The sequence below is a fragment of the Hypanus sabinus genome, chromosome 8 (assembly GCF_030144855.1).
Source record: "Hypanus sabinus isolate sHypSab1 chromosome 8, sHypSab1.hap1, whole genome shotgun sequence".
Taxonomy (NCBI): domain Eukaryota; kingdom Metazoa; phylum Chordata; class Chondrichthyes; order Myliobatiformes; family Dasyatidae; genus Hypanus; species Hypanus sabinus.
The window spans coordinates 164,591,930-164,617,093 of record NC_082713.1 but is presented as its reverse complement, the minus strand read 5'-3'; the positions used below and the strand labels follow the sequence as shown (position 1 = coordinate 164,617,093).

Genomic DNA, 25,164 nt, shown 5'->3' with positions numbered 1-25,164 from the left:
TGTATCAGAAAACCAGGTATGATTTGCGGAGCAAACACGAGGAAATCTGCAGATGCTGGAAATTCAAACAACACACACAAAATGCTCACATCCTGATGAAGGGTCTCGGCCCGAGACGTCGACAGTTCTTCTCCTTACACATGCTGCCTGGCCTGCTGTGTTCCACCAGCATTTTGTGTGTGTAATGATTTGTGGAGGGCTATTTCAAGGGTGAAGAGATAATTTCAAATGAGGTTGGTGGCGACATCAGAATCATGACAACTCTGGCAGGGCTTGCAAGACATTACTTCCTACAAAGCGAAACCCAATAGCATAAATGGCAGCGATGCTTCACTACCAGATGAACTCAATGCCTTCTATGCACACTTTGAAAGGGAGAACACGACTACAGCTGTGAGGATCCCTGCTGCACCTGGTGACCCTGTGATCTCTGTCTCAGAGGCCGATATTAGACTGTCTTTAAAGAGAGTGAACCCTCGCAAAGTGGAAGGTCCCGATGGAGTACCTAGTAAGATTCTGAAAACCTGTGCCAACCAACTGGCTGGAGTATTCAAGGACATTTTCAACCTCTCACTGCTATGGGCGGAAAGTTCCTACTTGCTTCAAAAGGGACAACAATTATACCAGTGCCTAGGAAGAATAATGTGGGCTGCCTTAATGACTATTGCCCAGTAGCATTCACATCTACAGTGATGAAATGCTTCGAGAGGTTGGTGATGACTGGCCTGAACTCCTGCCTCAGCAAGGACCTGGACCCATTGCAGTTAGCCTCTCGCCACAATAGGTCAACGGCAGACGCAATCTCAAATACTTTCATGTGGCTTTAGACCACCTGGACAACACAAACATCAATGTCAGGATGCTGTTCATCAACTATAGCTCAGCATTTAATACCATCATTCCCACAATCCTGATTGAGATGTTGCAGAACCTGGGCCTCTGTACCTCCCTCTGCAATTGGATCCTCGACTTCCTAATGGGAAGACCACGATCTGTGTGGATTAGTGATAACATCTCCTCCTTGCTGATGATCAACACTGGTGCACCACAGGGGTGTGTGCTTAGCCCACTGCTCTACTCTCTATATACACATGACCGTATGGCTAGGCATAGCTCAAATACCATCAGGTTGTTAAGATCTCTGAGGATCTAACCTGGTCCCAACATATTGATGCAGTTATAAAGATGGCAGAATAGCGGCTATACTTCATTAGGGGTTTGAAGAGATTTGGTATGTCAATAAATACACTCAAAAACTTCTATAAATGTACCGTGGAGAGCTTTCTGACAGGCTGCATCACGTTCTGGTATGGGGGGGGGGGGGGGGTGTGGCTACTGCACAGGACCGAAAGAAGCTGCAGAGGGTTGTAAATTTAGTTTAGTCAGCTCCATCTTGGGTTCTAGCCTACAAAGTATCCAGGACACCTTCAAGGAGCAGTGTCTCAGAAAGGCAGCATCCATTATTAAGGACCTCCAGCACCCAGGACATGCCCTTTTCTCACTGTTACCATCAGGTAGGAGGGACAGAAGCCTGAAGGGGCACAATCAGCAATTCAGGAACAGCTTCTTCTCCTCTGCCATCTGATTCCTAAATGGACTTCGAACCCTTGGACACTAACTCACTTTTTAAAAATATATAGTATTTCTGTTTTTTGCACGATTTTTAATCTATTCAATATAAGTATACTGTATAAAGTGTACTGAATAAGATTTACTTGTTTATTATTTTTTTCTTCTATTTTATGTATTGTATTGAACTACAGTTGCTAAGTTAACAAATTTCTCATCACATGCCAGTGATAATAAACCTGATTCTGAAGTGGCCACTGAGTGTATTCGCTCCATTCTCTGCCACCTGTTGATGTGGATAAATTTTGGTGTATATTTGCAGCCTGGAATGAAAACAGTTCTGAAATTTGACTTTGTGAATGTGTTGATTCAGTGGCTAATTGGCTTTGACTGAAGGGATGGTTCTCCCTTGCCAAGGATCTCGGAGTTTCAGTGCATACCAACAACTTCACAAAGAAGCCATGACAGCGTTTATACTTTCTTTGAAGCTTGTGTAGATTCAACATGTCACAAAAAACTTCGGTAAGCCTCTATAGGTGCGTAATGGAGAGTGTTCTAACTGGTTACATCACACCCTGATGTGGAAATGCCAATGCTCTGGAATGGCAAAGACTCCAGAAAGGGACGGAGACCACCTAGTCCATCACAAGCATTCCCACCTTTGAGCATATTTACATGGAGAGCAACTGCAAGAAAGTAGCATCCATCATCAGAAACCCTCACCGTCCAGACCACGACCTCTCCCTGCTACAGCCATCAGGCAGGAGGTATAGGAGTCTTAGGTCCTACACCCCCAAGTTCAAGAACAATCTTTACCCTACAACTATCAGACTCTTTAACCAGCATGAATAACTTCAATCCCTGCTACTCTGAACTAATTCTGCAAACTACAGACTCACTTCCAAGAACCCTTTACAACTCATGTTCTCAGTTTTTGATTTCTGTTTGACACCTTTTGCATATTGGTTGTTTGTCAGTCTTTGTCTGTTTATGTATAGCTTTTCATAAATTCTGTTGTATTTCTTTTAGTCCCTGTAAGTGCCTGCAGTAAATGAATATTAAGGTGATACATGGTAACATATACACTACATACTTTGATAATGAACTTAATTTCAGCTTTGAACTTGCCAGCAGGTCTGAAGAGCTATCTACAGAATATATAGAATCAGAATCAGAATCAGAATCAGACTTTAATCGCCAAGTACCTGTGCACATACAAGGAATTTACTTCCGGCAGATGTTGTCTCTCTGCTCATAACAATAATAATGATAAATATAAATGAAAATACAGATTATACATACAGGTAATGCAATCCAAGTAATAGTTAGCCGACAGTTAACGGGCAGCTAACTGTTCAGCAAAGTGACCGCAGTAGGGAAAAAAACTTCTCCAGTGCCTATTAGTCTTAGTCTGGAGGGATCTGAAGCGCCTACCAGACAGAAGCAGTTCAAACAGTCCGTGCACAGGATGGAAGAGTCCTTTATGATGTTCCCTGCCCTCTTCTTCAACCTGGAAGAGTGCAGGTCCACAATAGAGGGCAGGGAGGCTCCAACGATGTGCTCGGCAGTCCTCACTGTGCGCTGTAGTCTGGTTCTATCCTGCTTGGTGGCGGCTCCAAATCACACAGTGATGGAGGTGAGCGGTGTGTTATTTAGCACAGAATAGACCTTTCCAGCCCTCCAAGCCGCACTGCCCTGCAACCCCATGATTTAACCCTAATCTAATCACGGGGCAATTTACAATGACCAATTAAGCTACCAACGGGTACTGTGGACTGTGGGAGAAAACTGGAGCACCCGGAGGAAATCCACATTGTCATGGGGAGATGTACAAACTCCTTACAGACAGCAAAAGGGGTTCCAGACGTCTGCACCGGAACTCTGCAACTTGGAAATGAGGGATATTTTGGAGGTCAGGCTGAAGCTTCCCGATCCATCCCTGGATTTACTATTGAGTCTAGAGCAGGGGTACCCAAACTTTTTTTTTATATGCAATGGACCCCTACCATTTACAGAGGAGTCTTTGGACCCCAGGTTGTGAATCCCTGGTTTGTGATAAGCTATCAAAAGACCCTCAGGGTGGGATGTAAGCTGGTTACTGCTTGGAAATTACTGTGCTTTTCCAGGGTACCACAGGATGCTGCTGGCAGTACGCTGGGAGTCACACAGACCAGGGTCTGGTTTTACTCTAAGATACTCAATGAGTGCCTCAAAATTTAACTAACAATGCACTTCCATAAACAAAAATACTTCCAGAGCAATTATTTTCTATGTTTCTATTAACAGACATCCCAACCTGTCCTAATCTCTTCCACACGAATAATATAATAATAATAAATATATCGAAGGCAGTTGAAATTCCTAAGGGGGTACACAACCAACATTCTCCTAAAGGGCATTTGTTAGAAAGGCAACAGTTTTTCTGCAGTCTCTCTCTCTCATTGTCATAGATGTCTCTAACTTCACTAAAAATGATTATTCTTACAGCAGACATTGTGGTAGATTTAGTTTGACCACCTGATGCTCTTCCGCAGATCTCACACTGTGGTCCATGGCATTTTTTGAATAAGTATCATGGAAATCCTTCATGTTACCAACAGACTGCTCATTTAAGATGGCGCTACTGAAGATGGGTGGCAGCTTACTGGTGGTTTTCAAAGCAAGAAATACTCTATTGTTAACTCATTTTCTGTGGAAAATTGTGGTACAAGATCACCGCAACAAACGAAGAGGTGAAGTGAAGACAAGGTTGATCTGAGGGTCAATGTGGGTGCGAGACAGAGTTGGAGTGAGGTCGAGGCAGGTTCGAGACAACATTAGAGTCAGAGATGGAGTTGGAGTGAATAGAACGGAGAAAAGTTGGAGCAGAGTTTTTTCAGAGCTCGTCCATTTAAGCCCTGAGTGAGGTTCGATTCATCTAAACGCTGGGCCAATTTGGAATGGTGAGGTATTGGCCGGAACGTGGAACGCAGGCCCAGAGCATATTGTTGTGTTAGGGCCCAGGTCTGAGTGCAGGGGACATTCCAGTGTCTGGACAATTTAAATCCTAGGCCAAATGGACTGAAAAGGCAGGGTGTGGGACCAGTGGCAAGGGTCAGGACCAGATCTGCTCTGTGATGTTTACATTCAGTCCGCTCTCCTCAGCACTGAGTCTGAACCCTGCTCCAGCTGCTTCAGGCTCAGTATCTGTGAACTTCACGGCAATTTGCCCCGCTGTGTAATGAACTAATACTGAGGCTATGGGCCTACTCCAGGCTTCGGGATTATGGACTCCATTTTGTTCAGAAAGCTGTTGCTTGCTTTTATTGTTTGCATCATTTGTTATTTTTTCTATCTGTGCATTGGTGTTGGCCTTTCTCTAAAACTGGGTTTGTTTGGGTTTCTTGTTTTGTAGCTGTCTGAAAGCAGATGAATCTCAGTGTTGTATAATTTACACATACTTTGATAATGAATGTACTTTGAACTTTGAGAACCATCTCTAAAAGTGAATGGTTCAGAACTTGCTTAAGCAATAGGTGAGTTCAAAGTTTTCAATTGGTTGCCAAACCATATTTCAGAATGAGTGTCCTTTTGTATAAATCTACCTTTATTATTTTTAATGGGTTGTATTTGCCTAATAGGTGCTTGGCTGCACCCATACCTAAAACCTCTTCACCCAGTAATGTAGGTATGAGGACTTCAGAGAGATAAACTTTATCTGATTGCAGCAGCAGTTTGGTCCTATTGGTGGGGTTATGCCGCGGAACCTGCTAATGTGTAAAAGGGCTCATTCTGTTCCCTGAGTGATGGGGTAGGAGGAAAGCCTGAGAGAAATAACTGCCACAAAGGGATGTGCCATGAAGCTCGTTATGTATAGTTCCTAATCATCTATACAATTTATTTTATTTAGGGATACAGCACAATGCCGGGCCCTTCTGGCTCAACGTGTCCGTACCAAGCAGGTACACCCATGTGACCAATTATCCTACTAACCCGTCGTCTTTGCATTGTGGGAAAGCCAGAGCAACTGGGAGGACGTGCAACCTCCTTCCAGACCGTGCCAGGAATCAAACCCGTGTTACAGGTACTATGATAGAATTGCATGATCTGCTATGCCACGGCGCTGTCCCATAATAGTATCGCAGGATGATTGACTGCTCCTTGCAGTAAGATGCTCTGCTGTCTCACTTCATCTACTGAGGGATTAGTGAGGATATTTGTGGTGCAGCAAGGATACCTGAACAACTGTAACATAATTTAAATAAGTAACATTACCAAGAGTAGCTCAGATATTTAGCTTAATGCGCCTTTGTGATTTCCTGACAGAGGAACCACCCTGACTGCACAATTATTGTTCAGTGTGCTTGTCTCTCTGCATTATACAGTATATTCTTGTCTAGGTTAGCCAATGCCTTGTTTACGTTGTTTTGATTCCTTAAGGTTGTTATAGCTGGGGGTGGTGGTGGGAATAAATTCCCACTACCTATTAAGTGTCAATGGTGTGCATCTCAAATAGCCTCTGACAACCGAGTCCAGCTCCTGGCCTTCAGCTGTGGTTTAGCCAATAAGCCCAGTAGAATAACTTCTACTGATAGGAGAAGGGGCAAAGGTGGATTACTGGCAACTTAAAATCCGTCACGTCAAGCAGCTGGGGCTCGTCAGCTGTGGTTGGCAGCTCATCTTGGAGAAGGAGAGCACTGATCGCAAACCGCCATTGCCTTGTGGTTGTACCCACTCATGAGGAAGTGCTTTGAGAGTAAGCCCCAAGGGAAAATCCAGAGCGGGAGTCACTAAGGCAATCCAGCGTTGAGCTGGACTGACTGGCAACTCCTGCGACACCGCTGGTGCCGAACTGCATTGGTCTTTGCTGTTCCTTTGGATTCGTCAGCTGCATGGAGAATGGGATTCTGTTTTATATATATATATATATATATATATTTATACTAAACAAGCAGCTTGGTAGTGTATTGCTTAGCACAGTGTTTACAGTATTAGAGACTGAGGTTCAATTGCTGCCACTGTCTGCAAGGAGTTTGTGCATTCACCCAGTGACCATATTACTGGATGCTCCTGTTTCCACCTGCAGTCCAAAGATGCACCAGTTGATAGGTTAATTGGTCATTGTAAGTTGTCCAATAATTGTCAATGTCTCTGACATTAAATGTACCTTTGAACCCTTTGATTCGGCTAGGACTAAATCAAGGGATTGGTGGGCAGCGTGGCTTGAAGGCCTATTCTGCATTGTATTCTGGTCGTGGTTGATGAAAGTTGTACTACCGATGGGCGTAAACGGAAACACTGCCCCCAAAAGATTCATTCCTGCTTTCAAGTTAATGTAATATAGATAATATGATTGGAATAGAAGTTTTATGAAATATGTGGGAATCAGGCACTCTTGATGATCATTAATCAACCGCACATTGACTAATCGTGTCGGATCAAAGGTGGTCTGTAACATTAAATCAAACAGTTGGCATGTGAGGTTATACACAATAAGTGGACTTTGGTCATTACTGTGTTGTGATGAAATTTGACAGCACTGTTGTGCTGCCAGAAAAGGTTTTCAGCAATTTAGGGCAATATATCATCCATCTCTTTGACATTTTCTGAGCCCTATTGCCAGCGCTGGGCTGGAGGCACAGAGGTTGATGGAGAAGGTCATCTTCACAGTGACTAGTAGTGCTGTCTTTAGATAATGCTTGGCTGATTTCTGATTTTTGCATGTTTTTTAATCTATTCAATGTACGTATACTGTAATTGATTTATTTATTATTTTTATTTTATTTACTTTTTTTCTCTGCTAGATTATGTATTGCATGGAACTGCTGCTGCTAAATTAACAAATTTCACGTCACATGCCGGTGATAATAAACCTGATTCTGTTTCTGATTCTGTAGTATATCGTACAGTTGATAGGCGTGGGCAGTACAATGTTAATCCTAATTCATTATTCTGGCATCCACTGTCTTGTGGCTGAGTAATATTTTAGGCGATTTATTTTGTACTATGTTTAAGAATAGAAACACTACACAAAAATTACAGCTGTCTAACTTCGGAGTTCTTGGTTAAAACATCAGCTATGCAGTGTGAAGCCCTCGAACCAAGCAAATTCCCAAACACTTGTGTATAAAGTTCAAAGTATATTTTATTACTAGAGTACAGATATGTCACCACATCCAACCCTGAGATTCATTTTCCTGTGAACATAGTCAGCAAATCTATAGGATAGTAACTATAACAGGGACAATGGAAGATCAAACAGTGCAGAAGACAACAAACTGTGCAAATGCAAATATTAAAAAAGTAATAAATAACTTGAACATGAGATAAAGAGACCTTGAAAGTGAGATCATTGGATGTAGGAACTCTTCAATGATAGGGCAAGTAAAGTTGAGGTAGTTATCCCCTTTTATTCAAGACCCTAATGGTTGAGAGTTAAGAACTGTCCAGTAACTAAATTCCATCCACCCTCTTCCTTTATTCCCCACTCTGACCTTTTACTTCTTCTCACCTGCCTATTACTTCCCCCAGGACTCGTCCTCTTTTCCTTTCTCCTTTGGTCCACTCTCCTCTCTTGTCAGATTCCTTCTTCTCCAGCCCTTGACCTTTCCCACCCACCTGGCTTCACCTATCACCTTCCAGCCAGCCTCCTTTCCCTCTCCTCATCTTTTTATTCTGGCATCTGCCCCCTTCCTTCTCAGTCCTGAAGAAGATTCCCGGCTGGAACTGGTGACTGTCTATTCATTTCCACATGCTCCGCCAGTATTTGTGTGACTTTCTTCAGCCTGGTGGCATGAGTCCTGAGGCTCTTGTTCCTTCTGCCTTTTGCTGTCAGCGAGAAGTGTCCATGATCTGGCTAATGGGGATCTCTGATGATGGATGCCACTTTCATATGACAGAGCAGAATGTTGAGTCCATCTGGGTAGAGATTCAGAATAGCAAAGGGAAAAACTCCCTGGTGGGAGTTGTCTATATGTCACCTAATAAAAATATTGCAGTGGCAGGGGCGATTAACCAAGAAATAACTGAGGCTTGTAAGAACGGAACAGCAGTTGTCATGGGGGATTTCAACTTCCACATAGATTGGGTGAATCCAGTTGGTCAAGGAAGTCTTGAGGAGGATGCACCCGTGATGGTTTTCTTGAGCAGCATGTAAATGAACTTAATGCTGTCTCAGATCTGGTCCTGCGCAAGGAGACAGGTAAGATTAATTATCTTGTAGTGAGGGATCCTCTTGGAAAGAGTGATCATGGTACGATTGAATTTCACATTCAGATGGAGAATGAAATAGTTAGATCTAAAACTAGTGTATTATGCTTGAACAATGATGATTTGGAAGAGGGGACAGAGTATAGAGTAGCAAAATTTGCTGATGACACTAAATTGAGTGGAAAAGCAAATTGTACAGAGGATGTGGGGAGTCTGCAGAGTAATATAGACAGGTTAAGTGCGTGTGCCAAGGTCTGGCAGATGGAGTACAATGTTGGTAAATGCGAGATCATCCACTTTGGAAGGAGTAATAGAAGAGCAGATCATTATTTAAATGGTTAAAGATTGCAGCATGCTGTTGTGCAGAGGGACTTGGGAGTGCTTGTGCATGAATTGCAAAAAGTTGGTTTGCAGGTCCAACAGGTTATTAAGAAGGCAAATGGAATGTTGGCCTTCATTGCTAGAGGAATTGAATTGAAAGAGCAGGAGGTCATGCTGCAACTATACAGGGTACTGGTGAGGCTGTACCTGGAGTACTGAGTGCAGTTCTGGTCTCCATACTTGAGGAAGGATTTACTGGCTTTGGAGGCAGTGCAGAGGAAGTTCACCAGGTTGATTCCAGAGATGAAGGGGTTAACGTCTGAAGAGAGATTGAGTCGCCTGGGACTATACTCTCTGGAATTCAGAAGAATGAGAGGGGATCTTATAGAAACGTACAAAATTTTAAAAGGGATAGATAGACAAGATAGAAGTAGGAAAGTTGTTTCCATTGGTAGGTGAGACTAGAACTGGGGACATTGCCTCAAGATTCAGGGGAGAAGATTTAGGACGGAGATGAGGAGAAACTGTTTTCCCAGAGAGGGGTGAATCTGTGAAATTCTCTGCCCAGGGAAGCAGTTGAAGCTTCTTCACTAAATATATTTAAGATATAGTTAGATTGGTTTTACCATAGTAGGGGAATTAAGGGTTGCAGGGAAAAGGCAGGTAGATGGAGCTGAGTTTACGGACAGATCAGCTATAATCTTATTGAATGACGGGGCAGGTTTGATGGGCTGGATGGCTTACTCCTGCTTTGATTTCTTATGTTCTTATGTTCTTACGATAGTGTTTCATGTATATGTCGTTAGTGGTTGGAGGGGTTTTACCCATGTTGTACTGGGCTGCATCCATTACCTTTCATAGGATTTTCCAATCAAAGGCTTTAGTATTTATATAGCAGGCTGTGATGCAGCTAGTTCAATGCTCTCCGCTATGCACTTACAAAAGTTTGTCAAAATTTTAGATGTCAGGCTGAATTGCTGCAAACTCCTGAGGAAGTAAAAGTGCTGCCATGCATTCCTCACAATTTCACTTGCGTGCTGGGTCCAAGATATGAAATTGTAACACCAAGGAATTTAAAGTTGTAACCCTCTCCACCTCTGATCCTCTGATGAGGACTTGGCCATGGACCTCTAGTTTTCCTCTCCTGAAGTCAATACTCAGTTCCTGGTCTTGCTGACATTGAGTGAGAGGATGTTATTATGACACCACTCAGCTAATCTCCCTCCTATATGCTGATTCATCACCACCTCTGATTGGCCCCACAACAGTGGTGTCATCAGCAAACTTGAATATAGAATTGGAGCTGTGCTCAGCCACACTGTCATAAGCGTAAAGCGAGTAGGGCAGGCGGCCAAGCACACAGCCCTGTGGAGCACGGGTGCTTATGGAGATCATGGAGGAGATGTTATTGCCAGCCCAAACTGACGGGGGTCTGCAACTGAGGAAATCCAGGATACAATTGCACAAGGGGAGATTGAGGCCAAGGTCTTGCAGCTTATTAATTACATTCTTCATTAGATTGAATAAGACATTGATGTGAGTAACCAATTGCTCAACATTTCTATTGGGACAGTTAGCCATTCAGTGAAAACCCTTTATAAGATTATTAGAAAATGGATGTTGTCAACATGTTAGCCTCATGTTAAAAGATTCATTTTACTGTAAAAACATAGATGTAAAATTGAAATTCTAATAAATCCCTGTATCTTAAAATTCACAGTCATCACAGCAACAGGCCCTTCAACCCGTCACACCTCTACTGACCTTTATGCTCATCTATGCATCTCATATTTGTTTGCTTTGGGTCCTTATCCTTCTAATATCCTGTCTGTTTAGGTGCCTGTCTAAAATGTCTCTTAAATTTTATTATTGTATCTAACTGTAATCTTCTCTGGCAGTGAATTCTCGTGAACTTTTATTTAAATCTCTCCCCTCAAATCCCCTCAAAATTCCTTCCTCACCATGAACCCATGACCTTTTGTCTTTTATACCTCCTGTAAGGGGGAAAAGGTTCCACCTGCCATATGAGTGTGCCTCCTATAATTTTACATGTCTGACAGATCACAACACAATCTTCCTCATCATGGCCATGCACATTGTTGTCTGCCTGATTCACATCTTCTCCGTAACTGTAGCAATATATTCTGCATTCTGCATTGTTTTCCCTTGGTTGTAATGAAATAATCTGGACGGATTTCATGCAACATCGATGAAGCCCATGAGCGCAAGTTAACCAAGTATGCAGAATTAAGATCAGAGTGCAGAGACAGAGGGTGGAAGGTCTCATGCTATCCATTCGAAGTAGGGTGCTGTGGCTTTATTGCGTTCACCTTCCAGAAGTGGCTGCGTGACCTTGGCTTCACTAGAAGAGAGATCAAGTCAACCAGCAGGGCTGTAGCTGAGGCAGCAGAGACAGGATCTTCATGGGTGTGGACCAAGTACGTCCAGAGGGGCAGATAGTCAGACAGTGTATCCATCTTTTGCAAACCCTTCAATAGTTGCATAGACTCCTGAAGAGTAGACGACTATCTGTTGGATGGAAGCAACCAACAACTCTGATAGAGGCAGATGCCAAGTTTTTAAGCTCACCAGTGGGAGGTGGTGCTTTAGCACTGCTGGACCACCACCTTGAGGGAATCTTAACCATAAGCGGGCAAAAACTCCTGAGGACAGGTGGCAGATCAACTGATGATCCCACTAGTGATAGCACAGGACAGTTAACATCGTAGTCCACGTGTATTTTCAATTCAATTGTTTTCCCTTGTTCTGTCTCAGCGCACTGTTGCAATGAAATAATCTGGATGGATTTCATGCTGAATAAAGATCTTCTCTGTATCTTGATAAATATATATAAAAAAAATTACCAATTTGTCAATGCGTCATTAGCCTCTTATAAATTCAATTGGATGTATCCCTTTCAGCAGCCATTATGAATGGGCAAGAATCTTAGTGGTTGAGACCTCAGCCTCAAAATGGGAAAGTTGATAATTATTATTCTCCCATATATATATATATGAATAACTTTATCTGTTCTGCATGCAGGATGAACATCAGAATGTCTATTCCACACAACACAGCTAATCACAAACATTTCTGTTTATCATTAATTTTGCAGCCGCACTCTCAGTTTTTTGTTAATGTTGTTGTATCCGATTGTTTATTTCTCAGATTAGACTATTTAATTGTTATTTTCTTTGCTGTTTAACAATTATCTGCTTGTACTTTATATAATTACTAATATACAAGTAACTGTTTACAATGATTCCTAGTGGCTATAGTGTGCACATAACAGTTTAATAAGCCTCCAGAGGGTATACAAAGTGTAATTCTGGAAAGCTCAGGATGTTTCTTTGTTCTGCATTAAGTGAATAAGTAATCTCATTTGGTATTACAATATTGAATAAATGCTTTCTAATTGTTAAACCTTATCTATAAATTTGAATGGAATTTTTCTTAACCGGGTAGTATAACAATAGCTGTTCTATGCTAGGTGCCATCTTTGTTCTTTAGTTTTTCTCTCTTCTCCTACCAGTGTACCCCTATCACTGTTTGTTCAAAATTCTATTTGTTCTGTCAACTCTTAATAAAACTAACATGAAGCAACAAGCTTTGTGCTTCTTTCCTTACTTCTAAAAGAACCTTAGATTAAAACAGCAGAGTCCATTAATGTTGAACAGTTTTAAATGTGTAACAACTGAAGCCCAGGGTGAGTTTAGTGCAATAATTCCAGGAAAACAAAGTGCAAAACAATAATTTTTAAAATCTCATAAATAACAGTAATTGTAGGGTCAAATAATCTGCTTTTTAATTGGTTGAAGTGTAAATTTTGGACAGGACAATCTGAACAACTTACCTGCAAAGTTTCATACCTTTTGGATTAATGTGGTAGGTTGTTTGAGGTCTCAGAAAGTGCAGTACCGAGGCTATGGTCACATATTTCCCTTAATATTCAGAGACATTTAAAAATTTGTAGAACTCAATAAAATAACGAATGAGTAAAATTATTCAAGTATAAAAACAAAGACACAAGGAACTAATAAAAATGGGAAAATTATTAGGAAGAAGGCTGCTTCCCTCTCCTTTCACTTTTCAATATATAACTCACAAACCCATTGAAATCAGCATAGTCTCAGATCATCCACAAGGTTCGACTGGCATAGGATTTGAGTGACAATATCCCCAGAGCAAGCCTGTGAAGACTTAATCTCACTGCTGTCCCCATTTTGTATCTCGCATCCAGACAAATTGAACAATTCCTTCCCATTAATGCGTTAAGTAAGCTCCAGCTTCTTAGCATTTGCACACATATCCTAGACTGGCTGAATGCTCATGGTTCCCTTTGGAACCACTTGCTCCAGCCAGCAAGAGTTGGACCAGCATCTCATCTAAAGAACAACGTATCTGTCAGTAGAGAATTTTCTGAAATGTTAACTGTGATTTTTTTTGCTCAGGTCTTTGGTAGTGGGAGGTCAGCTTAACCCAAGATTCAAGATTAATTGTCATGTGTAATGCTGTGAAATACGTCGCTTGTTATCAACCAATTCACGTAAGACAGTGCTGGGGCGGTCTGTAAGTGTGGCCACACATTCCTGTGCCAACGTATAGTAACATGCCCAGCATGATCAGCTGGATGACACAGAACACAACAAGCAACACGTTTCATGAGGAGAGGAATTTCTTTAACCATAGACTGGTGAATCTGTGGAATTTTGTTGCCACAAGCAGCTATAGAAGCCAAGTCATTGGGTATACTTAAGGCAGAGTTTGATACATTCTTGATTAGCCAGGGCATGAAGGGATACGGGGCAAAGTCAGGAGATTGGGGTGGAGAGGGAAATAGATTAGCCATGGTGAAATGGTGGAGTAGACTCAATGGGTCAAATGTCTAATTCTGATCCTTTATTATATGGTTTTATGGAATTGTGTATAGCTGACTGAAAGAAAAGCTGCTTATTGGATCTATTGAGCTTTTTGTACATTTAGCCTAAAGTATTTTGAACTTTATTGGAAAAATGGATGTAATTATCTATGTTATCTTTAAACTAAAATAAACTGTGCTATGTAAACACACACCGGAGTCCATTAGCAGCCACAGCTCAAGCTGTAACCCTGTTGGCTATGTTTCATACAATGCAGTTAGATTCTTGATTGCCACTCTGCACTTGGGCAATAGATTCACTTTGCGAGCTGTGGTCACACTCAGTGTGGCTAACATTCCCTTTCTCTCTGCTACTTATGATAGGTGCTTGAAAAGCCAACTCAAACACATTGACAAAGGATGACAATCCACTGGCATGAGCATCCAGTCATTTAGAATAATGTGCTTTTCTTCCAATTGTTTTAAAAGCTTCTGACAAATCTCTTAAGTGAATTCTTTCTCCTCCTGGTCACTTTACTCGGTTAAATCACCTGGTTATTCATTCCCCTTACTTCTAGTCACCCAGATTTATCTGCCTTCACCTTTCTTAGCAAAAGACAAAGGATATCGAAACCTAGCAAATATTGAAAGAGTGTATATGGAGGAGATGTTTCCAATAGTGCAAGAGTATTGGACCAGACAGAAGAGCCACGGAGTAAAAGAATTTTTTAGGCAGAAAGTAGCAAGTTGGTGAAATTCATTGCTATAAATGGCTGTGGGGGGCTATTCATTAGGTATTTTCAAAGAAGAGGTTGATAGGTTCTTGATTAGTCAGTCTGTAGAAGGTTATGGGGAGAAGGACGGAGAATGGGTATAAAAGGAAAAGTACATCAGCCATGATCAAGTTTTGGCACAGATTCAATGGGCTGAATGGCCTCTAATCTGCTTCTATGTCTTATAGTTTTATGGTTTAACATCCCCCAAAATAACTGTAATTGATTACAGTTGTTCCTACCTTACGATTACAAGTATTTACATTTACATAGAACTTTAACTGATGAAAAATGTACCAAAAGCTTCACAGGAATGTCATTATATAACTCTTGACTGTAAGCCAGGTACGCCAGTGTAGCTAACAGAAACTGAGGTCAAAAGAGTTAAGTTAGAAGGAGCATATTGAAGGACAGAGGCAAGACTGTTCAGTGAGCAAATTCAAGAACATGTCTGAATATTAGTTGGCAGATAGGTAGAGAACAGTTAGATACCTACAGAGTGTACACCAGCACCTTCTGAAGCTTTGCTCCTGCACACCATTGCACGAAAGTATAGAACACTCCACATTTGAATAAAGAAATTATGTTTGCTATTTTTCAATCTGAAGGAAACATTTAGTAAACTGTACTTAATTATTATTAAACATTTATTGACATTAATAGTCGGAGTACAGAGAGGAGGCAGAGTGGCCGCTGAACTGTTGTGAGAACGATGACCTAAGTCTGAATGTGGAGAAGACCAAGGAAATGACTGTAAGCTTTAGGAAGGTGCAGATGAACCATTCCTCTTTGCACATACATGGCTCCTATGTAAGGAGATTTAAGTGCACTAAGTCCCTGGGCGTTCATCTCACCTGGTCTCTCAATATCAACTCCCTGATTAAGAAGGCACATACAATATGTAACTTATGCACTTTACTTAGTTTATTTATCTGTAATTCATTTGTAGATTTAAATTTTACTTTCCTAAATTATTGTCTGCACTATGTGTGTATGTGTATTACTGTGATTTACACCCTGGTCTGTAGAAATGTTGTCTCATTTGATAGTATACATGTATATAGTCAAATGACAATAAACTTGACTTGAGTATATTTTAAATATTTTCCAGTTGTTTTACTACTTAAATATTAATCAGGGGGATCACCATGTGAGCACTAGAGGCACCATTAAATGGAGTAAGTGGCCTTTGACAGTACGAACAGTCTAAAAGACATTAGGGCCATGCCTAGGTAGGGCCTTGGTTTCCTTTGCTTGTTATCTAGTCACTGTTTATGGTCCAATAGACCACAGGCATCAGAGTGAATCAGGATTGTGTAACACTGAAATAAATGTTTTGACCCATCATACTGACAAAATTAAGTAGGTATTCACATTAGGTTTTCAAACCTACCTGCACATCCCTAACCCTATCTCAACAATGGAAAAGAATGGACCACAGCTTATACTACTATGGACTTATTGCCTTTGTTTACTTTTTCAAAAGGACTCATTATTTCATAGACATAATTTATCATAATTTTGCTGTATGAGATAATTCTGTGTATAGTTTATGCTTTGTGTATAGTCTATACCTTCATGCCTGGGATGCTCCACTTGTATTCATAACAATAAACTCCACTTGACAGCTGATCCAACAGCAATCCCATTTTCATTCTCCCATCATCTTCCCAGAGATTCTACTACTGTTACATACCAGGGACAATTTCAACTGGCCCACTAAAATATGCTCTCTTCCATTAGAAATGTTGGGTGAGCTAGGTTTTTTTATTTGGTGTTCAGGAGAATGAGAGCTAAATAGATAGAAGTGTATAAAGTTCAAAGTACAATACTCAAGTTGCTGCCTCACCAGTGCCTTATAAAGCCTCAGCATCACATCCTTGTTCTTGTATTCTAGACCTCTTGAAATGAATGCTATCATAGCATTTGTCTTCCTCACCACCAACGAGACCTGCAAGTTAACCTTCAGGGTGTTCTGCACAAGGACTCCCAAGTCCTTCTGCATCTCAGATTTTTGGATTTTCTCCCAGTTAGAAAGTAGTCCATGCATTTATTTCTACTACTGAGGTGCATGACCATGCATTTTCCAACATTGTATTTCATTTGCCACTTTCTTGTCCATTCTCCTAATGTGTCTAAGTCCTTCTGCATCCTGTTCCCTCAACACAATCTGCTCCTCCACCAATCTTCGTATCATCTGCAAACTTGGGAACAAAGCCATCTATTGCATCATCTAAATCATTTTTATACCATGCCAGAGTCCAATGATTTCTGAAACATAATTTCTAATGCTGCCACAATCTCTAATGCTACCTCTTTTAGGGTGCAGTTCATGTGGTCCGGATCACTTATGTACCTTCGGGTCTTTCAGCTTTTTGAGCACCTTTTCTCTTGTAACAGTAACTGCACCCACTTCTCTTCCTTCACACAAAACAACATTAGGCATACTGCTTGTGTCTTCCACAGCGAAGACTGATGTAAAATACTCACTTAGTTCATTAGCCATCTCCTTGTCCCTCTTTTATTACTTCTCCTGCCTCATTTTCTAGCAGTCCTATGTCCACTCTCATTTCTCTCTCTCTCTTTTTTTTTTTTTTTTAATAATTTTTTATTGCATTTTTAAATGATTACAAAGTATGAAAAAACAATGTATATAACCCATACCCCCTCCCCTTAACCCCTCCCCCCTAACTGCCCCACCATACTTGAAAAGAACATTTACTATCCACTTTGATATTATTTGCTAGCTTGGTTTCACATTTTATCTTTTCCCTTCTAATGATTTTTTTAGTTGCTCTCTGTAGGTTTTTAAAAGCTTCCCAGTCTTCTATCTTCCTACTAATTTTTGCTTTGTTGTATGCCCTTTCTTTTGCTTTTACGATAACTTTGACCTCCCTTGTGAGTCATGGTTGTACCACTTTACCATATGAGTATTTCTTCATCTTTGGAATACATATGTCCTGCATCTTCCTCATTCTCCCCAGAAACGCACACCATTGTTGTTCTGCTAACATCCCTGACAGCAGCTCCTTCCAATTTACTTTGGCCAACTCCTCTCTCATGCCACTGTAATTTCCCTTCCTCCACTGAAATACTGCTACGTCAGACTTTACTTTCTCCCTATCAAATTTCAAGTTGAACTCAGTCATATTGTGATCATTGGTTCCTTAGGGCTCTTTTATCTTAAGCTCCCTAATCACCTTCGGTTCATTACATATCATTCAGTTCAGTATAGCTGATCCCCTAGCAGGCTCAACGACAAGCTGCTCTAAAAAGCCATCTCTTAGGCATTCAACAAACTCACTCTCTTGAGCTCCTTTACCAACCTGATATCTGCAATCGATCTGCATGTTAAAATCTCCCATGGTGACCACAACAAGCCCTTTTGACTCGCCTTTTCTCTTTCCTGTTGTAATCTGTGGTCCACCTCCCAACCACTTTTGGGAGGCCATCGTATAACTGCCATCAACTTCCTTTTACCCTTGCTGTTTCTTAACAACTCACAAGGATTCAACATCTTCTGATCCTATGACACGTCCTTCTACTGATTTGATGCCATTCATTACTAGTAGAGCAACACCACCCCCTCTGCCTATGTTCCTATCCCTCTGATACAATGTGTAACCTTGGACATTCAGCTCCCAACTACAACCATCCTTCAGCCACGATTCAGTGATGGCCACAAGGTTGTATGTTCCATGTTCTACCAACCTCTGCATTTCTGGGATGTGCACCATTTTGAGAATTATGAAGCAATAATAATTGTTGGTTTACTCATCCAAATATTAATCTTCATCTTTTTCTTTGCTATTTTGCAGTGTCTGTTTAAGTGGTTTTCTTGAATGACTGCTTCTTACCAATCAATCATTTACCTTTCACTAGCCTTAGAGTCATAGATTCATTGAAACTGCAAGACAGAAAGAGGCCCTTTGGCCTATCTAGTCTGTGCTGAACCATTTAAACTGTAGTCCCATTGACCTGCATCAGGACCATAGCCTTCCATACCCCTCCCATCCATGTACTTATCCAAACTTCCCTTAAACGTTGAAATCAAAATTGCATTCACCACTTGCACTGGCAGCTCATTCCACACTCTCACGCCTCTCTAAGTGAAAAAGTTTCTCCTCATGTTCCACCTAGATATTTCACCTCTCACCCTTAATCCATGACCTCTAGTTGTAGTCGCACCCAATTGCAGTGGAAAAGGTCATCTTGCATTTTCCCTATCGATTCCCTCATAACTTGGTATAACTCTATCAAATCTCCCCTCAATCATCTACGATCTAGGGAATAAAGTTGTAACCTATTCAATTTTTCCTGATAACTCAGGTCTTCCAGTCCTGGAGACACCCTTGTAAATTTAAAATAAAGGCTTGTCTATTTCCTGCTGAAGGATCTCAGCCTGAAATATCGACTGTACAATTTTCCACAGATGCTGCCTGGCCTACTGAGTTCCTCCAGCATTTTGTGCGTGTCGCTTCTTTATTTCATTTGGTTAAAGCTCAGTTATTGCATGCAGATACACAGACAGAATTTTAAGTTGCCTACTATAAAGTGCATGTGTACTCTCTGTAGGGGCATTCTACTTACCTAAATTGAGAGAGAACCATGTTGTAGGTTGGTGCGAGTCCAGATCTGGAAAATCCCAGTTGCATCAGAGCTCTGCTGGAGATAAACCTACACAGTGTAGTGGCAGAAGCAAACAAGAGGTCCTCTGTAGCCTGTCCATCTGGGATCACCTTGCGGTAAGCAGGCAGCGTGCTTTTTATTTTGGAGATGAATGCAGCAGGTTCAACCCTCCAGGTTGAGTTCGTCAGCCAAGTTGGCAGGCTGTCTAACCTACCATCCACCATCTGGAGTACTGGAGACCTAATATCCACCTTTGTCCCATATTTCTTATTAAATGTCATTTATAGAGAACTGTCCATCACAGAATGACTGCAAGAACAGTCATCGCGTGAAAACAACAACAAAGCCCCTTCCAATTTAACCATCACTCCACTTCAGAAAAATGACTTCCCATTGGCTTTCAAGAGCAACCAGCAATTAGCAATATATGAGAGTCTTGCTAACGATTCTAAAACAGGAGTATAAATGAAAAACAAATAAACAATTTACCCACAATTTATGGACGGTTGCTTCAAACTTCTATCATCCTTTGTATGTGTAGAAGTTTATTCTAGCTTCACTCCTGAATGCTCTGGGTTTAACTAGTAGCTTGTGGAATCTATTTTGAGACACTCGCCTTCATGTGAGCGACATTTAAGAATTAACACTTCTTCCACTGTGAATTGCAATGGCAATGAACAGTCAAAGTTATGCAGCCTCTCTCCCCAAGAAGCATCAACAGCCCTTGCTTATGCCATTTCTTTGATCAGTCACAAGCAGAGTAAAAACGTCATAAGCCATCAGGGAGTTTTGGAGTTCCCAAACGCCAGCTGCTTCTTTGTTCTCAAGCCAATCCTACCAGCACAAACCATGCCAGCAGCTCACTGCCCGGCTGATATCTGAGCTGAGCGTTCCTTGCTGATGTAAGCAAGCAATCCAATGATGTGTAGATTTTATCACCTTTCTCAACATTTCTAACTACAAAAAAAAATGTCCATTTCTTTCTGTTATTCATTTGTTAACTGTTTGTGTGAAGGTCACTTCCTTCTCCATGAGTCTCATGAATGAATGCTGAATGAGGAGGGAAAAGACAGGTTTTGCAGTTCTTTATGAAGGACCTGTACTGGCCTACAGTGCTCTATGCTTTTCCTTTGTTTCATTCTCCTTTCCCAGCAGGATTTATTGAGATACAGCACAGAATGGGCCCTTCCAATCCTCTGAGCCATGCAGTCCAGCAATCCCCAAATTTAACTCTAACCCAATCACAGGACAATTTACAATGACTAATTAACCTACCAATGGGTACAGTTTGGAATGTGGGAGGAAACCAGACCATCCAGGGGAAACCCACGCGGTCACGGGGTGAATGTACAAGCTCCTTACAGACAGTGGCCAGAGAAACCAATTTAGGTGGGATCATCAATAGGAATGAATCAATAACTTACATTGCTATTAGAAGGATTGAATTATGAAAGAAATTTTCAATTTTTTAAATGATTTTAATTCAGATTAGCTGACGAGAAGAACAAAGCATCCATGACTTGAGAGAATTAGACTATTGTGATTTCAAGGCTTTATCAGATAATATGCCAGCTAACTATAATTTTCAGATATAGCTGGTAGTAAAACCTAGTTGGCAAATAATTGGAGAATAGTTTAATCATGCGCTTACCCTGAGAACCAGTTGGAGGTATCGACATAAAGCTGCTGTGTGCTTGATTGTTTTCTTTCTTTGAGATTTGATCCCTCCATTATCCTGGGGGAGACAAAACATTAAATGAATTGAGATTTCCTTGTCATTATCTGCTTTGTGTTGTTTCTTAAGAGGGAGATAATGTAAGACTTGGAGGACTGAAGCACTCCAGATAAGGCTAAAGGCTGAGGAATTAACAAACCACATAGGAAGGTGGTAACAGACAGCAACAAGAGATTCTGCAGATGCTGGAAATTTAGAGTAACACACAGGACTGGGTGAAGGGTCTTGGCCAGAAACAATATGTTTATTCGTTTCCGAAGGTACTGCCTGACAGGTTGAGTTCCTCTCAAATTTTGTGTGTGTGACATACAAGTTGCTTCCTTGCTCTCAGTTGCACAGTCTAACCTGAAGGGTATGCAGATGCCTCGAAGGGCTAGGTGAGTTGTATTGCAGTTTGATCCTTTCCCTAAGTAGAAAACTGTCACATTTCCCACCCCACACACTCCCCCCACCCGCCCCGGACAGAAACAGGCTGAAGAAAACCAAGGAATTAAGTTAAAATCTGTCCTTTGTGGGCACAAGAGGGGCAGATACTTCACAAGGTAAACAAAAGTACCTTCTGCCCAGGAATTGCACCATCCTCACTCTTTTCAGGAACTCGCCTAGATCATCCTACTTGGAAGCTGGCAGTTAACCAAGGGGTCTTCATTCTCCCATCAGTTTGCAAATTGACTGTGCCTTCTTGATGTCTTTGAAAATCCCAGGCACTGGGATTCAATTGAAAAACTACTTCTTGTGTTGAAGTTTCATCCAATGATCCATAAGACCATAAGACATAGGAGCAGAATTAGGCCATTCAACCCATCAAGTATGCTGCACCATTCCATCATGGCTGATCCTGGATCCCACTCAACCATATATAGCTGCCATCTCACCATATCCTTTGATCCCCTGACTAATATGCAAACGATCAAATTCCGCCTTAATTATACCCATGGACTTGACCCCCACCATGGTCTGTAGCAGAGCATTCCACAGATTCACTACCCTCTGGCTAAAAATATTCCTCCCTACCTCTGTTCTAAAAGGTCATGCTCAATTTTGAAGCTGTGCCCTCCAGTTCTGGATACCCCACCATAGGAAACATCCTCTCTGCATCCACACTATCTAGTCCTTTCAACATTCAAAATGTTTCAATGAGATCCTCACGCATTCTTCTAAATTCCAGTGAGTACAGGCCCAAAGCTGCCATACACTCCTCATACATTAACCCTTTATTCCCAGAATCATCCTTGTGAACCTCCACTGGACTCCATCCAATGACGACGCAGCCTTTCTGAGATACGGGGATGTGTTTTTCTCACTTTGCACAAGAAGCCATACTTTTTCTTGGTATCACACATAAAATGCTGGAGGAACTCAGCAGGGCAGGCAGCATCTACAGGAAAGAGTAAACAGTCGACGTTTTGGTCTGAGACCCCTGATCAGGACTGGACAAACAGAATAAGGAGGTGGGGAAGGGGGAGGAAGGAGTACAAGGTGTAGGTGAGACCAGGAGATTGGGAGGGGGTGAAGTAAAGTGCTGAGAAGTTGGTTAGTGAAAGAGGTAAAGGGCTGTAGAAGGGAAAACCTGATAGGAGAGGATGGAAGACCATGGAAGAAAGAACCCGAAGAAGAGCACCAGAGGGAGGTGACGGGCAGTGTAAAGAGATTAACTGAGAGAGGGAAGCAGGAATGGGGAATGCTGAGGAAGGGAGCACAATTACCGGAAGTCTGAGAAATCAATGTTCACGCCATCAGGTTGGAGGCTACCCAGACAGAATATAAGGTGTTTCTCCTCCAACCTGAGTGTGGCTTCTTTGCGGCAGTAGAGCAGACTGACATATTGGAATTACTTTTTCTTGTGCAGACGTATTTATCACCTGAACTAAATGATCTGTTTTTGTAACTTCTGTATTAATATTTTTCTCCTCCTCGGCATTCCACAACCAAATATTAAGCTTTTAATGCATTTTCTCATTACAATTTTGATGCACCAGTAACAGTTCTTGGACGCAATGGATATTTTTTTATTCTGTTTCCTATCTAATAAAGTTGCAAATTTAATTTAAAGAAATAATTTATTTCTTTAAATTAAATTTGCAACTTTATTCACGGTATTGAACCTGTTCATACATACAGGCCTGTGAATGTCATACTGATGTCTAAAGCGTCAGTGGAATGATATATGGATATTTATTTTATAATCAAGTTCTCATGGTTCAATGTTCAAAGTAAATTAATTCTCAAAGTACATATGGTGGTTGTCCATCACGTCCGACAATGACAGTTAACCTGTGCGGGAGAGTTTTTAAAATGGAAAACCTGTAGCACTGGGGCAGTTCCACTCTCTCAGCCTCAGGAGTCTGGGTCCAGTGGTACAAACAAGCATCAGAAGCATAGAAACATAGAAAATAGGTGCAGGAGTAGGCCATTCGGCCCTTCAAGCCTTCCTTGAAATTAGCACCTTCCTTGGTTGCTGTGGATGACCACGATATTTTCTGTGCCTCGTCATGCTCTTCGCTCTCCACGGAGCATTACAGTACCACCTTCCTGGCCATTGGATCTTACTGTAGATCTCATCCGCTCAGTCTGTCGAGGGCGACTTTGCATGTTGGGATATGTCCCTCTCTTACCAAGATATGAGGCCGCTGGCTACCCTCGCCTGGTTTGGCCCGCCTGTCCAAGTGGTGTACCAGGGTGTGGCCGTTGTCACAAGCAAACAGCTACTTGGGGCCGCAAGTGAGAGAAGAGTGTCTGGGGTGGACCAAAGGTGAGTGAGCTACCCTGAAATGGACATGACAAGCCTTCACTAGAGGTGCTATCCCCCTCTGGACGCTCAATACACCCCTAGAACATATACATCACCCTGAGACTCATTTTCTTGCTGGCATTCACAGTATGTTCAAGAAAACACAATCAAATCAATGAAAAACTGCACACAGAGATGAACAAGCAACCAATGTGCAAAATATACAAATTGTGCAAATACAAAAAAAACAAAATAATAATATTAAGTAATTATGTATTAATTTATGCACCACATGGTGTATGATTTGAGACATATTGCTAACCAAAGCACCATCGTAATAACAGACATCAGTTTAAATTTGATTTATACCATCAGTGGGATGTGCTAAACAACTATTGCCGCTTAAAAATATTGTACGTCACTTTTACACATAAATGAATATAGCAAACTTTATATGACATACCCTTTTCTTATCTGCTAATGCGAACTCCTGCTGTTATCTGAAGCTCACTATGTTGAAATTTAACATTTGAGTTAGAAGTTTGAGGTATCCGTAGTTCAACTCCAGAGAAATGAAGAACAAAATCCATTTTACCATCCAGATTGGTCCTCCTAGGAGACCACAAGCTTGCCATTGTGTTTGGAGGCTTGCATGCCTCAACGACCCGGAGAGCAATGCTGGAATCAGGGCTTTATGGTAGGGTCAAACAGGTCAAAGGTTAGAGGCCAGACTAAGCGTGGTCCACCAGTCCTCCAAGTTCGGGGGTTCAGCTCAGGGCAAACAACCTTGACTAGTAAAACAAAACTGTTACAGAAACAGTAATGAAGAATCCTTCTGCATCTGAGTGCGATGGTATTCTTCAGTCTCCACTCAGGACTTGTGTGACTGACGTAGTGAAAATGGAGAGGAAGCTACTGGCATGATGAAGGAAGCCCTGGACAGCATCAGAGATGGAGGGCCTTCACTGTGGTGGAACTGGCAGAAAGTATCCAGTCTGGTGCTGAGGGAAAGCAGCACAGAGGGTAGTGATGTGCACATCAGAGGAAAATCGACAACCAACCTCATTGCCATGAAATCTGGAGTCATGCTACAGTCTGGCCGGACATAGCCGAATGTTTCCTTTCCTAAGGAATGTTAAACCCGATGGTTCACATGACAACCATGAACAACATTACTGAAGCCAGTCTTTTCTGGTTGCAAATGATTTAATTGAGTGAATTTAAATCTGCATTCTACCATAACAGTGTATGAATCGGATCTTGACTCAGTGCTTCCAGTCTCCATGGCAATAACTAGACAATAGAAATGGGAAGAGGAACTGGAAGTCAAGAAAGTGAATTATTAAAAAAAAGAAATAAC

General features: G+C 41.5%; 2 long non-coding RNA genes across 3 annotated transcripts in view; one reads left to right on the top strand and one right to left on the bottom strand.

The window, feature by feature from the left end:
- The window catches only part of LOC132397844 (uncharacterized), a 129,145-nt gene extending 113,909 nt beyond the window's left edge, over positions 1-15,236 (top strand). The window contains exons 4-5 of the long non-coding RNA XR_009513468.1: positions 5,459-5,632; positions 13,530-15,236. This is a non-coding gene — a long non-coding RNA (uncharacterized LOC132397844). The remainder of the gene's footprint in view (positions 1-5,458; positions 5,633-13,529) is intronic.
- Positions 1-24,923, bottom strand: part of LOC132397843 (uncharacterized) — a 56,952-nt gene extending 32,029 nt beyond the window's left edge. Inside the window, exons 1-2 of one of the 2 annotated variants that reach the window (XR_009513467.1) lie at positions 24,866-24,923; positions 20,990-21,073 (exon numbers count right to left, since the gene is read on the bottom strand). This is a non-coding gene — a long non-coding RNA (uncharacterized LOC132397843). Of the gene's footprint in view, positions 1-20,989; positions 21,074-24,267 lie in introns of both variants that reach the window. The other variant, XR_009513466.1, reaches the window with a different exon arrangement.
- Positions 24,924-25,164: the final 241 nt, after the last annotated feature.